The sequence below is a fragment of the Heterodontus francisci genome, chromosome 11 (genome assembly GCF_036365525.1).
Source record: "Heterodontus francisci isolate sHetFra1 chromosome 11, sHetFra1.hap1, whole genome shotgun sequence".
Classification (NCBI taxonomy): domain Eukaryota; kingdom Metazoa; phylum Chordata; class Chondrichthyes; order Heterodontiformes; family Heterodontidae; genus Heterodontus; species Heterodontus francisci.
The window spans coordinates 40,287,098-40,303,672 of NC_090381.1; positions in this window are offsets into that span (position 1 = coordinate 40,287,098).

Below are 16,575 nucleotides of genomic sequence, written 5' to 3' on the forward strand. Positions count from 1 at the left end.
TAGTGAGAAGTTCCATGCAAAGAATGTAGGTTTCCTTAGATCACTGAAGAATTTACTGCACTAATCGAACATCAGCATTGTGTCACTGAGCAATAACAATGGTAATACTCAGTGGAACCAAATAGGGCCTAAGGCACCTTGGAGTCTTGCTCCACTCGATTTCTAATCTGAGCTGTATTATGCAGAGTGGCTGCATAAAGGCTCTGGGCTCTGCAACAGAGGAGAGTGAAAACCAGAGCGAATAGTTATACTTGGGTGATCTCTGGCACCTCCAGTTAACTGGGTACAAGGGGTATCAATGCCAACTTGCAGTTGTGTTCTATGCCTTCCCTTTCCACTGCAATATTGTCAGGCCAAGTGGGTGAAGGTAGAAATAAAATTATGAAGAAAAAGAGAATATATATCCAATGTAACTATATAAAAAGAAAATTAAACCCCCTTCTTATGTCCGTAACTTTATCTAGCCCTAAAACCCTCTGAGAACTCTGCATTCCTCCAACTCAGGCCTTTTGAACACCCATCATTGGTGGCTGTGCCATCAGCCATCAGGGCCTCTCCAGCTCCTCTTCCCCTTTAAAAACGCACTTAAAACACACCTTTTTAACTTATCTTTTACACTCCTGTGAAACGTCTTGGGAAGTTCGTCTATGGTGTTCTTAAAATAAACACCTGCTCTGGGATAAATTTAGTGCCACAAAAATGGAGGTAGAAAGACTGATATGTGGATCTTTCTTCAGCTGCATTTACTTCTCATGTGAGAAACCCACTGAATGGCTTAACAAAAATAGCTAGCTCTCAGCAAACAATGTCATCATAAAAACAGGCCTAACATTTAACGCAGATAATTGTGGGAGAATTTTTGCGTATGTGTAAAATTCAGTTTTATGAATTACCTATCGTTTTGCCTTGGTAAAGGTCAAATAACTGAACATTTATCTCTCCCTTTTTTAATCTTACAGCCAAAAATCTGGCAAAAAATGTGTCAGGAGGATTGTACTGCTTTCCCAGAATAACTGAACTGTATTCCTGTCTATGTTGCTTAAAACATTATCTTTGCTTAGTGTCTGATTGAGGCATTAATACTTCAGCTATTAACTACACACTGATGATTAAGTCTAATGGGCAACCATTAGTCAAGCAGATGACAGATAATCTGATAATCTGCTTTTGTATCAGTGTCAAATGGTCTTGGATATGCACTGTTCAAAACTAGTGCTACAACTCAGCAGTCAAGACAACAATCTGATTACAATTCATACTAAGGACAAGTTATGGCAACCTTCAGGTCCACAGTAAGGTGCAAATCTTTAACAAGTTGCTTGCAAGTCTAGTGCTGCCTAGGAACATTTTTAACTTAATTTTGAATCCTGATGTTAGTTGGTGGTCCCATTGGTTCCTTAAAAATATATCTGATATCATGATCTTTGAGGTGGAGGCTTGCCAATTACAACAAATATGCATAGAGTACTGAGAGCAATGGAGAAGAATGATCTGGTAGTTAAAATCAGAGTTAGCTTGTTTTAAGTCTACACCACATTATATAGGGAACAATCTGAGACCAGTCTTTGTAAAGCAAATGGAGATGGAGCACTTCACTACACTAAATGCTGATTGGCAGAGACAATAAGCTATTTGATAGCATACAAACTGTCCAAACAACAGAACAATGTCTTAAAGTTTGGAATAAATTGTGAAATAAGATCAGCAACTGATTTATAGGCTGAGAAACATAAACCAGTGAAAGGAATGAGGAACGCACCACAGAAGCAAAAAGAGGATAAAAGACATTGATAACAAGATAGCTAAAGATTGACATAAAGTAATGAATGCACTGAGTTAAGTAAATAAAGGAGTAGAACTCAAGTCACTGAACAAAAAAATGAGCTAGCAGAGGTTGCAACAATTCTACAGAAAGTACCAGCAAGTTCCCACAGAAGTTGGGAATTTTCTCTGTTTCTCAATGGTCAAAAAAGCAGCATTCAGTTAATCATGCACTGATAAAGTAAATAGAACCAGTACAGACAACAGAATGTAAAGTTCCTGTAGTGTTTGACCTTTGTCATTAAGTCTGGTAACTATTGCAGTGGCACTGAATCAACTTACAGGCAGCAACATCCAATTGCATTTTTTCATTGGACCAAATTTTGCGATCTCTGGGGAAGCAAGGGTGCTCGCCACTGACCTCTAAGAAAGCTGACCACAAAGATTTAGTGATCTCTGTGGTAGGAATTTCCCCTTTCCCAACAGGAGTTTAAGTCTGGTGCCCAGTCAAAGGATGTCTTGGTATGCAGCAGCAGTAATCTCAGCAAGGAGGTAGGGAACCAATCAAATTGAAGTATTCACACACAACAACCAGGAAGTTAAAAACACTGAAAATCCTTTACTTTCAATTTACATTTCCAGATTGCACAATAAATATATCGCTGTATTAAGATTAGAAGCTGAAATAAATATAAACAGATTTTGAAAAAAATGTATATTTTTAAAAATATGTGGACTCTTTATCATTCTGGAGAAATTTGACATTCCACAAATGTAATGTTAGCTTTTCAGGACCAGTAAGGGTGTTTCACAGTAATTCTGAAGTTTGCGCATTGTTAAAAGCCCAGTTGCACCTCATTCAACAAGACATAACTTTTTGAACGGTTTTTACAGTGAGACTAACTGCGTAGAAGTGGAAGTTCTTGTCAAATCATAACTGCATTGGAATTGCCACCTGTGGGGACCTCTACAACACACCCTGTGGAGCAGCGTAGGATCACTAACAGCAACTTCTGGATTTCTGCGTTACTCGGCATACATCTGGACTCCCGAAGTTGCTGTCAGTTTCAATGAAGTAATGACAGTGAATGCTGACAGTTTCATTGTCATTACCTAGCAAAATCGAGGCCATTATATTTCCTAATGGTCTTCAGTATCTTCTCTATATTTTAACACATTGATTGTTTTTAATATGCATTTTCCTACAGTGTCATTTCTCTGTATAGAGTTGCTCAGCTTACACCCTCACTATTTTAATTTGGACCAAATAAGGACTGGAATTAACCATGTGGTGCAGACCCTTGCCCCTTATCTATACCACAAGAGCATTAGCGTACACCAAAGTCAGGCTATTTCTCAATTCTATTTCAAAAGAAATTGCTTTTTTTTCTTTTATTGCACATTCTTCTCTTGTTATTTTTGTTTTCTTCATTCTTTGTGCTCTTCCCTCCACTCCCCTGAGTTCCTCATATGGCCAACATTCCTTTCATTGCCTCAATCATAAAAAGTTACACAGGAATGTCCCCATGTGACTGGGCCTCTGAATTTCCATGCCTCACTATTGGGAATTACTTGACCTCAACAGGTCAGTAGAGTTAGACACTCACTAGAGGGAAAGATTTCCTTGTGTGCCCTGGGTGTAATGAAATAATGACCTAGGTTTTGCAGTCAGTGATGAAGTGACAATGCTTGCCACTGACCTCGAAGAAACCTGCCCACGTGTGGATTTCCCCTTTCCTAACATTAGTTTAAATCTGGCATCAAGTCAAGGGGATCTCCAGGTATCCAACAACAGTGATGTTGTGAAGCAAAGTCAGCAGCTAATCACATTGAAGTATTCTCACAGACAGCAAACCAATAAGTAAAATGCACTGATTATCCTTTACTTTTAATTAAATTTTACAAAGAATGAAATAAATGATTGTGCATAGACATGGGATTAAGATAGAAGTTGAAATATCTAAAACAAATTTTTAAAATATTGTTTTAAAAATGTGTTGTGTTTTTAAAAGTCATAATGGAGAAATTTGACATTACACAAATATAAAATTTGATTTTCAGAGCCAGAAAGGTTTTTCAGCTGTAATTTTGTATTTAGTACACCGTTAAAAAACCCAGTTGCACCTCATTCAACAAGATGGAACATTTTAAAAGGTTTTTACAGTAAGACTAATAGCTTAAAAGGGCAAATTTTCATCAGTTCATTCTGGGAGGACTTCAACAGCACACCCTCTGAAGAAGCATAGATTCACTTGCAGCAACTTTTGGATTTGTGCATTTAACTGCACATGTGGAAATTCCAGAAGTTGCCATCAGTTTCAGAGGAGTAATGATGGCGAACGCTGACAGTTTAGCCATCATTCTACTGCAAAATGCAGACCAACACATCTGTTTAATAAAGAATAATGATTTCACCATAGCTGATGCACAGACAGCTCCCACTCCCACCCTCCACTCATTCAACTCTCCATTGCACTTAGCATGAAAACTGAATATACTACATTACAACAGTAACTACACTTCAACATTATTTCATTGGCTGTAAATCAGTTGAGACATTCTGAGGTCACAAAGGACACTGTATAAATGCATAATCTCTTGTCAGACACTTCTTATTTCAGTGAGTCATTACACCTTAGACCTTTTCCTCTTAATGTTCTTTTATTATATCAGCTTTGTTTCCTGGTAGATCTGTTCAGTAACAAGTGCCAGATTTCATGACACCTCTAGGGGAAAGGGAATGTTTTGAAGGTGGAGATTCTGCACTGCATCAAGTTACTCTGACTCAACCTCCCATGGAATTTCACACTGCGTCAATACTAGGCTTAGATCTTAGTATACTCGACTTGTTATATTTAATTTCTGACACATTTAATTTTGAATGAACTTGTGTATTTTTTTCCTTTTTTACTTTAAAATATTTTTTTTTAAGCTGGAATGTGTGTGGAGGTCCACAGTTGCTGGGTACAGGCCCACAGGTGCTGGATGGGCCTCAATTATCTTGCCGAGGTGGCCATTCTTCATGTGAACCTTAACAGCAAGCATCAGAATTGTTTTTTGACCATGGCAGAGATCACAGTCTAGCTCAGTCTTATCCTCGCCCAGTGTTCTGGCAGGAGCACATTGCTGCAGGAAACATAGGTTTATTTTTTGTCCTGCCTGTAATGAGGACATTGAGATCAATTGTAAAGCTGAGTGAACGAATACAGCAAAAATTGCAGCTCTAAACTGGCACCTTTCTGCTCTATACAACTCAATACCAAACCACATGCCACCACTAAGCCATGGGCACAGCAATTATATCGCTTTGTATTTTATATTTTTTAGGGAAAAGATATCATTGTGTGATATTTGCATTAAATAGCAGGCAGGGGAACGCAGCATTTCCAGATTACGCAATAAATATATGGCTGTATTAAGAGAGAAGCTGAACTAAATATAAACAGATTTTGAAAAAAGAAAAAATATATTTCACTAGAATGTTTGTGCTTTCCACCTTAAGGCATTATAAATTTAAGAGACCATATTATCGGCTTTTATTTTTATTATGTTTGTATTTTGTTGATCATTTTCACAATTCCTTCTCTTCCCATTTTTGAAAACACTGGTAATTGTTTGGGTATGGTTTCATGGGAATGGAATTCCTCTGGTTCCTCACTCAAGTAGCTATTCGACATTGATGAGGTGAGAATGAGTGTACACCAAGTGCTGAATTTTCACCACGGAAGCAGAAAACTGGAGCTGGATTTGTTTTTGGGTCAGAAAACCGCCTCTGTTGGGAAACTGATTTTCACAGGGGTGTGCACTTAACTACGATGGAGACGGGTTTCCTGTCCTGTTCGAGCCAGTGGGGGCTGATGTGTTTGCTTCCCTTTGTGTAAGTATGAACAATACACAAAACCAACCAAGCATAAGGGATCGGTTAACACGTAACAAAAGTTCTTTATTTATAATTATACTGCAGGTGTATAATGAGAAGCTACGTTAGACAGGCCTGGCCTTGCTGCCTACTCCCTACAGGCTCACTCTGAGTAGAATTCACACGGTACATTGAAAACAGAACGACACCCTCTTAAAGGTGTAGCACAACATACCCCTTTTTCTCTAAATAAACAAATAAACCATAAACATATACAAGTCAACAGCATTGGTAAATTACACGTATACATCTACCAAGACAATGGCAAAAGGCTCATAGGTCTCAATAACGTAGTAGTGGTCTAACAATACACCCTGACTTGTTAACAATGTATCTGCTTTTGGATTGCTGAAAAGTTTCACATGGACTCTTCCCCTTGGAAATAGTGTGCACAGACTTTGCTTGAGACTTGGTTTTGGACCTCGGCCTGTTCGCAACGGAATCATGCAGTGATGCGTAGTCAGGAACTTCTCTGATCTGACCTCTGTTTCTCACTCTCTCCCTCCATGACTATGGTTGAGATGAAAACTCATGAATCTTCTCTTTCAGGATCTATAGTTCCACTGCAACATTTTTGTATTTTACTTTGTTCTGTCGAGACTGAATACATATATCCTAATTTGCAGCCTTACCATTTTCTAAGACTTTGTTCCTTACAATTTGCAATTCATCTCGAAATGATCTTCCTGTATTCGGGCCTTGTTTTGCTCAATCAGAAACTTTTATTGTAGTTCGCTGTGTTTTACTTCTGTTTTCTTCAGGTACTCCTCCACCATCTCAAGCAGTGTGAAATGATTCTTCACGTTCTCTATGTGAGATATGCAACAGAATGAACGGGTCTGGCCCATGATTGATCCCATGCATTGTAACTAGGGTTAGGTCCCTGCATGCCTGTAGGCCTGCAATTGCTGGTCTGGTAGTCTGAACAATATAAAAGACTTGGGATGCCCACGCCAATTGGTTGTACTGACAATCTATCTTTATGGAACTCAAACATGGAATTGCTGACCCATTAAAGCCATAAGCTAGGTGCTTGTAGGCGTCATCATAGCTTTGAATGTCTTTGGGTGCATGTTTTTGAAGATCTGCAGAGAGAGTTTTTTCACACTTGCCCCTGTATCAACTTCTGCCAATAGTACATGCTTGCCTTGTTTCTTAGGACATATAATCTGTATGGATGAAAATGCTTCCAATGGTGCAATGGCATCAATGCATCCAGTGGTTTTCACTGTGTGAAAAGCTTGCTCCTCACGTCCTGTGGAACCTGAATCACTGGTATCATCCTCACTCTGGTCACTTCCATTGGCTACCTCATGTATCTGTTTTTTGCACAGTCCCTGTGCTTTGTTGACTGTTTGACTCTGGTCACACACCTTGCTCCTCCTCCCAGGTTTGGCTCCCTGTACTGCCGCTTCCAGTGCCCTTTCTTGGTGTATGTCTGCACACATCATGGAATGCCAGACAACCCCTTGCTGTATGTAGAAGACTACAGGGTGAATTTTAAATACCCCCCCAACGTCGGAGGTCATGGTGGGGTTGGGTGGAGCCGGAAAATGCCTCCAGCAGAGGCACACCCATTAACAAATTTAAATCCATTAAAATTAATGAATTAATTAGGCCTGCGCCTCCGCTTTCCGTTCCACTGCGATATTGGTGCCAGTGGCTGTCACTCCTGCACCTTCAGATCCCTGTCTGGAAGGGGGAGGGGAGCAGCGTCAAAGCAAATTCATTGATGTAGGGGATGGTGGGAAGGGGTAAAATGTAAGGTTTATGAACTTTGAGGGGGAGAAAGTTCAGGTGCACAAGGTAAGTGTTTTTGGGGGGAGAGGGCAGGTAATTAATTCTATGATTCTGGCGGGGTGGGAGAGGGACTAGAAACATTTATTTTTTTAAAATCAGTTTTACACCAATATATCTTTAAACATTTAAATTGAAAGTTAGGGCTCAAAGCCCTTTATAAATGGTGTCAGTGACTGCGCAAAGGCAGCTGATGCCATTGCTGGGGACGGTTCGCCCACCCCCTCCATGTCACTGGGAGGGGCGGTCCGCCCCGACCATTTAGAACAAACAAAGAACAAAGAACAGTACAGCACAGGAACAGGCCATTCGGCCCTCCAAGCCTGCGCCGATCTTGATGCCTGCCGAAACTAACACCTTCTGCACTTTCGGGGCCCATATCCCTCTATTCCCATCCTATTCATATATTTGTCAAGATGTCTCTTAAACGTCGCTATCGTATCTGCTTCCACCACCTCCCCTGGCAGCAAGTTCCAGGCACTCACCACCCTCTGTGTAAAAAACTTGCCTCGCACATCCCCTCTAAACTTTGCCCCTCGCACCTTAAACCTATGTCCCCTAGTAACTGACTCTTCCACCCTGGGAAAAAGCTTCTGACTATCCACTCTGTCCATGCCGCTCATAACTTTGTAAACCTCTATCATGTCGCCCCTCCACCTCCGTCGTTCCAGTGAAAACAATCCGAGTTTTTCCAACCTCTCCACATAGCTAATGCCCTCCAGACCAGGCAACATCCTGGTAAACCTCCTCTGTACCCTCTCCAAAGCCTCCACGTCCTTCTGGTAGTGTGGTGACCAGAATTGCACGCAATATTCTAAGTGTGGCCGAACTAAGGTTCTGTACAGCTGCAGCATGACTCGCCAATTTTTATACTCTATGCCCCGACCGATGAAGGCAAGCATGCCATATGCCTTTTTGACTACCTTATCCACCTGCGTTGCCACTTTCAGTGACCTGTGGACCTGTACGCCAAGATCTCTCTGCCTGTCAATACTCCTCAGGGTTCTGCCATTTACTGTATACCTCCCACCTGCATTAGACCTTCCAAAATGCATTACCTCACATTTGTCCGGATTAAACTCCATCTGCCATTTCTCCGTCCAAGTCTCCAACCGATCTATATCCTGCTGTATCCTCTGACAATCCTCATCATTATCCGCAACTCCACCAACCTTTGTGTCGTCCGCAAACTTACTAATCAGACCAGCTACATTTTCCTCCAAATCGTTTATATATACTACAAACAGCAAAGGTCCCAGCACTGATCCCTGCGGAACACCACTAGTCACATCCCTCCATTCAGAAAAACACCCATCCACTGTTACTCTCTGTCTTCTGTGACTGAGCCAGTTCTGTATCCATCTTGCCAGCTCACCTCTGATCCCGTGTGACTTCACCTTTTGCACCAGTCTGCCATGCGGGACCTTGTCAAAGGCTTTACTGAAGTCCATATAGACAACATCCACCGCCCTTCCCTCATCAATCATCTTCGTCACTTCCTCAAAAAACTCAATCAAATTAGTAAGACACGACCACCCCTTCACAAAACCATGCTGTCTCTTGCTAATAAGTTCATTTGTTTCCAAATGGGAGTAAATCCTGTCCCGAAGAATCCTCTCTAATTGTTTCCCTACCACTGACGTTGGGCTCACTGGCCTATAATTTCCTGGATTATCCTTACCACCCTTCTTAAACAAAGGAACAACATTGGCTATTCTCCAGTCCTCTGGGACCTCACCTGTAGCCAATGAGGATGCAAAGATTTCTGTCAAGGCCCCAGCAATTTCTTCCCTTGCCTCCTTCAGTATTCTAGGGTAGATCCCATCAGGCCCTGGGGACTTATCTACCTTAATGCTTTGCAAGAAACCCAACACCTCTTCCTTTTTGATAATGAGATGACTGAGACTATCTGCACTCCCTTCCCTAGGCTCATCACCCACCAAGTCCTTCTCCTTGGTGAATACTGATGCAAAGTACTCATTTAGCACCTCGCCCATTTCCTCTGACTCCACGCATCGATTCCCATCTCTGTCCTTGAGTGGGCCAACCCTTTCCCTGGTTACCCTCTTGCTCTTTATATATGTATAAAAAGCCTTGGGATTTTCCTTAATCCTGTTTGCCAATGACTTTTCATGACACCTTTTAGCCCTCCTAACTCCTTGCTTAAGTTCCTTCCTACTGTCTTTATATTCCTCAAGTGCTTCATCTGTTCCTAGCCTTACAGCCCTTACAAATGCTTCCTTTTTCTTTTTGACTAGGCTCACAATATCCCGTGCTATCCAAGCTTCCCGAAACTTGCCAAACTTGTCTTTCTTCCTCACAGGAACATGCTGGTCCTGGATTCTAATCAACTGACGTTTGAAAGACTCCCACATGTCAGATGTTGATTTACCCTCAAACAGCCGTCCCCAATCTAAATTCTTCAGTTCCTGCCTAATATTGTTATAATTAGCCTTCCCCTAATTTAGCACCTTCACCCGAGGACTACTCTTATCCTTATCCACAATTACCTTAAAACTTATGGAATTATGGTCACTGCTCCTGAAATGCTCCCCCACTGGAACTTCGACCACCTGGCCGGGCTCATTCCCCAATACCAGGTCCAGAATGGCCCCATCCCTAGTTGGACTATCTACATACCGTTTCAAGAAGCCCTCCTGGATGCTCCTCACAAATTCTGCCCCATCCAAGCCCATAGCAATAAGTGAGTCCCAGTCAATATTGGGGAAGTTAAAATCACCCACCACTACAACCCTGTTACCTTTACATCTTTCCAAAATCTGTCTACATATCTGCTCCTCTACCTCCCGCTGGCTGTTGGGAGGCCTGTAGTAAACCCCCAACATCGTGACTGCACCCTTCCTATTCCTGAGCTCCACCCATATTGCCTCGCTGCATGACCTCTCTGAGGTGTCCTCCTGCAGTACAGCTGTGATATTCTCCTTAGCCAGTAATGCAACTCCCCCACCCCTTTTACATCCCCCTCTATCCCGCCTGAAGCTTCTAAAGCCTGGAACATTTAGCTGCCAATCCTGCCCTTCCCTCAACCAAGTCTCTGTAATAGCAACAACATCATATTTCCAAGTACTAATCCAAGCTCTAAGTTCATCTACCTTACCTGTTATACTTCTCGCATTGAAACAAATGCACTTCAGACCACCAGTCCCGCTGTGCTCAGCAACATCTCCCTGCCTGCTCTTCCTCTTAGTCCTATTGGCCTTATTTACTATGTCCTCCTCATTTACTTCACTAGCTGTCCTACTGCTCTGGTTCCCACCCCCCTGCCACACTAGTTTAAACCCTCCCGAGTGACGCTAGCAAACCTTGCAGCCAGGATATTAGTGCCCTTCCAGTTTAGATGCAACCCGTCCTTCTTGTACAGGTCCCATCTGTCCCTGAAGAGAGCCCAATGGTCCAGATATCTGAAACCCTCCCTTCTACACCAGCTGCTCAGCCACGTGTTTAGCTGCACTATCTTCCTATTTCTAGCCTCACTGGCACGTGGCACAGGGAGTAATCCAGAGATTACAACCCTCGAGGTCCTGTTTTTTAACTTACTACCTAACTCCCTAAACTCCCCCTGCAAGACCTCATCACTTATCTGCTTATCACTGCTTATCTCATTGGTACCGATGTGTACCACAACCTCTGCCTGTTCACCCTCCCCCTTCAGAATGCCCTCTGTCCGTTCAAAGACATTTAAATGAGCCACTGCGTTTAATTTCATGGCGGCTCCGCAACATGTGGCCCATGCGGGCGCACCACCATTGTTTATGCCCGCCATCGATTATGCCAGTGGAAGTATAAATTTCAGCGGTAGGCAGTGGCGTAGTGGTATTATTACTGGACTAGTAACCTGGAGACCGAGGGTATTTCTCTGGGGACATGGGTTCGAATCCCACCACAGCAGAAGGTGGAATTTGAATTTAATTAATAAATCGAGAATTAAAAGCTAGTCTCATGATGGCCATGAAACCATTGTCAATTGTTGTAAAAACCCATCTCGTTCACTAATGTCCTTTAGGGAAGGAAATCTGCTGTCCTTACCTGGTCTGGCCTACATGTGACTCCAGACCCACAGCAATGTGGTTAACTCTTACATGCCCTCTGAAATGGCCATTCAGTTGTATCTAACCGCTATGAAGTCAATAAAAAGGAATGAAACCAGACGGACCACCCGGCATCGACCGAGGCACCAGAAACGACAACGGCAAACCCAGCCCTGTCGACCCTGCAAAGTCCTCCTTACTAATATCTGGGGGCTTGTGCCAAAGTTGGGAGAACTGTCCCACAGACTAGTCAAGCAACAGCCTGCCATAGTCATACTCACGGAATCACACCTGACAAACAATGTCCAAATACTGCAATCACTATCCCCGGGTATGTCCTGTCCCACTGGCAGGACAGACCCAGCAGAGGTGGTGGCATAGTGGTATACAGTAGGGAGGGAGTTGCCCTGGGAGTCCTCAACATCGACTCCGGACCCCATGAAGTGTCATGGCATCAGGTCAAACATGGGCAAGGTAACCTCCTACTGATTACCACCTACCGCCCTCCCTCAGCTGATGACTCAGTACTCCACTGTGTCGAACACCACTTGGAGGAAGCACAGGATGGCAAGGGCACAAAATGTACTCTGGGTGGGGGACTTCAATGTCCATCACCAAGAGTGGCTCAGTAGCACCACTACTGACCGAGCTGGCCGAGTCCTAAAGAACATAGCTGCCAGACTGGGTCTGTGGCAGGTGGTGGGGGAACCAACACGAGGGAAAAACATACTTGACCTCGTCCTCACCAATCTGCCTGCTGCAGATGCTTCTGTCCATGACTGTATTGGTAGGAGTGACCACCGCACAGTCCTTATGGAGACAAAGTCCCGCCTTCACATTGAGGATACCGTCCATCGTGTTGTGTGGCACTATCACCGTGTTAAATGGGATAGATTTCAAACAGATCTAGCAATGCAAAACTGGTCATCCATGAGGCGCTGTGGGCCATCAGCAGCAGCAGAATAGTACTCAACCACAATCTGTAACCTCATGGCCCGGCATATCCTCCACTCTACCATTACCATCACGCCAGGAGACCAACCCTGGTTCAATGAAGAATGCAGGAGGGCATGCCAGGAGCAGCACCAGGCATACCTCAAAATGAGGTGTCAACCTGGTGAAGCTACAACACAGGACTACTTGCATGCCAAACTGCGTAAGCAGCATGCGATAGACAGAGCTAAGCGATCCCATAACCAATGGATCGGATCTAAGATCTGCAGTCCTGTCACATCCAGCCGTGAATGGTGGTGGACAATTAAACAACTAACTGGAGGAGGTGGCTCCACAAATATCCCCATCCTCAATGATGGGGGAGCCCAGCACATCAGTGCGAAAGATAAGGCTGAAGCATCTGCAACAATCTTCAGCCAGAAATGCCGAGTTGATGATCCATCTCGGCCTCATCCTGAAGTCTCCAGCATCACAGGTGCCAGACTTCAGCCAATTCGATTCACTCCACGTGATGTCAAGAAACGACTGAAGGCACTGGATACTGCAAAAGCTATGGGCCCTGACAATATTCCGGCAATCGTACTGAATTTGTATCCATTGCCCTATCAGGTAGTGCATTCCAATCTTAACCAATCGTTGCATAAAAATGTTTTTTCTCATGTCACCTCAGTTTCTTTTTCCAATCACCTTATCAACCCTTCAGCCAATGGAAATGGTTTGTCTTTATTTACTCTACCTAAACCCTTCATAATTTTCAATGCCTCTATCAAATCTCAGTTTCGCCTTCCCTCCTCTCAGGAGATCAACCCCAGCTTCTCCAGTCTATCCATGTAATCAACCTTGGAACTATTCTAGTAAATCTTGTCTGTGCTCTCTCCAAAGGCTTCACATCCTTCCTAAACTATGGTATCCAGAATCAGACACAATACTCCAACTGGAACTGAACTAGTATTTTATACAGGCTTAGCATAACTTCCTGCCTTTTGTACTTTATGCTTCTACTTGTCAAGTCCAGGATCCTGTATACTTCATTAACTATTTTGTTCGCCTGTCCTGCAACCTTCAAAGATATGTGCATAAACACCCCAGGTCTCTCTCTTCTTGCACTCCTTCACAATTCTACCATTTAGTATGTATTGTCTCTCCTCATTCCTCTTACTAAAATGTATATGTTTCTGCATTGAATTTCATCTGCCATGTGTTTTCCCATTCCATCAGACAGTCCATGTCCTCTTAGATTCTATTACTACCTTCTCCTGTTTACTACACATCCAAGTTTCATATCATCTGCAAATTTTGAAATTGTGTCCTATATGCATTATAGCATTGTGCTGCCAGCTTGGCTGAAATTAACTAACTCAGTGTAGACTGGTAGCAAAAGCAACATGACGAAAAACTTATTCATGCAGTGAGTGGTTGGGATCTGGAATGCACTGCCTGTGTGTGAGATGGAGGCAGGTTCAATCGAGGCATTCAAAAGTGAATTAGATGGTATCTGAAAAGGAAGAATGTGCAGGGTTACGGGGAGAAAGCAGGGGAATGGCATTAGGTTTATGGCTCATTCGGAGAGCTATTGTGGACATGATGGGCTGAATGGCCTCCTTCTGCACTGTAACAATTCTGTGAATCTGCCCAATCTATGTGGGTCAGTTCAAAACTAACCAACTAACCAGGTAATATTTCAGTGGCAAGCGGCACAATTAGTCTGTAATTACACATAATCATGCAAAATTATGCAATATAAAAATCAATGCAAGAACATGATTTGTTTTAAAGTTGGATGTATTTTAAATTGCATAATTTTGCATGATTATGTCTAACTACAGACTAATTGTGCCGCTCATAAACTCCCTATTCATAGATTGCTATAGACGGTCAAAGTGGTTTTATTCATGAGGGGAATTAACAAGTGGCGTAACAGGAGAAAACAAATGGAGCAGTAAAGAATGTGCATGGGGGTCAGGTTACAGAATAGAAAAGTTTCACTGACAATCATAACAGGAAATGGGAATTCTTGCATTCAGAACAGCAAAAGCAACATGACGAAAAGCTTCAGCTATGTCACTAACACTGTTCGATTCCTTGTTGAACACTTTGCACTGCCTTAACACATCGCTATTGTAACCCTTCTGAGTTTTAACAGAATTAGCAATCAGTGATTTCCTGTCCTTCATATTTACTACAAACATAAACACTTCACCCCTCATGACCAAAATTTTACTTCTCATCGTTTCAGTATGAGCGCCATAGCCCCCATAATAATCACATCTAGCATGTTAATTATATATTAACTATATTTAATTTTATGCAGGTGTTTTAAAAACCTGATAACAATTAAATGCAACAACAACAACTTATTTATATAGTGCCTTTAACGTACTAAAACATTCCAAGGTGCTTCATAGGAGTATGATAAAATAAAATACCAGTAACACTGAGCTACATCATTTGATATTAGGTCAGGTGACCAAAAGCTTGGTCAAAGAGGTAGGTGTAAAGCAGTATCTTAAAGGAGGAAAGTGAGGTACAGAGGGGGAGAAGTTTAGGAGGGATTCCCAGAGCTCAAAACCTAGATAACTGAAGGTGCAGCCACCAATGAGGGAGCGATTAAAATTGGGTATGCTGAAGAAGCCAGAGTTAGAGGAGCACAGTGGCGCAGTGGTTAGCACCGCAGCCTCACAACTCCAGCGACCCGGGTTCAATTCTGGGTACTGCCTGTGTGGAGTTTGCAAGTTCTCCCTGTGTCCGTGTGGGTTTTCTCCGGGTGCTCCGGTTTCCTCCCACAAACCAAAAGACTTGCAGGTTGGTGGGTAAATTGGCCATTATAAATTGCCCCTAGTATAGGTATGTGGTAGGGAAATATAGAGACAGGTGGAGATGTGGTAGGGATATGGGATTAGTGTAGGATTAGTATATATGGGTGGTTGATGGTCGGCACAGACTCGGTGGGCTGAAGGGCTTGTTTCTGTGCTGTATCTCTAAACTAAACTAAACTAGATATCTTGGAGGGTTGTGGGGCTGGAGGAGATTACAGAGATAGGGAGTGGAAAGACTATTTGAAAACAAGGATGAGAATTTTAAAATCAAGATATTGCTTGACTGGGATCCAACATAGGTCAGTGAGTACAGGAGAGATAGGGGAATGGGACTTGCTGTGAGTTAAGACACGGGCAGCAAAGTTTTGGATGACCTCAAGTTTATGGATAGTAGAATGTTGGAGATCAGTCAGGAGTGCATTGGAATAGTCAAGTCTAGAGGTAACACAGGCATGAATGAATGTTTCAGCAGCAGATGAGCTGAGACAGGGATGATGTTATGGAGGTGCAAATGTGAGGTCAGAAGCTCATCTCTGGGTCAAATGTGACATGAAGGTTGCAAACAGACTGGCTTAATATCAGAGTGTTGCCAGGGAGAGGGCCGAAGTCAATAGCTAGAGAACAGAGTTTGGAGTGGGGATTGAAAACAATGGCTTCGGTCTTCCCAATATTTAATTGGAGGAAATTTCTGCTCATCCGGTACTGGATGTTGGATAAGCAGTCTGATAGTTTAGCAACAGTGGAGGAGTCGAGCAAGGTGGTGATGAGATAGGGCTGGGTGCCGATATACAAGGGAAAACTAATGCTGTGCTTTTGGATTCTGTCACTGAGGGGCAGCATGTAGATGAGACATGTAGGGGGCCAAGGATTGATTCATGGGGACGCTAGAGGTAGCAGTGCAATTAATACAATTACAAATACAATTAACATACAATTAACACAGCACTGCTTCATAACACTTTACTTTGTATTTCTGATTAATTAGTCATATTTATAAGTATTGATTCATTTTGCATTCATGTGTACAACTAATAAATAAACATTCACATTTAAAATTGGCCTGTTTTGTACTCTGCTCTAAGCTTGAAACCTGACTTACAATTCATATCACAGAACTAGTTAGTTTGGAACTGCCATTCTCGTTAGATTGTCAGGTTTTTTTTGACCTAAGTAGAAACAGTTTAACAAACAAAAGAATTGCATGCGTTAAATTGATCTTTAACTCTCAATACGGTGGGAAGGAAAACAAAGGTGAATGGAGTGTGTGGATTATGAAATT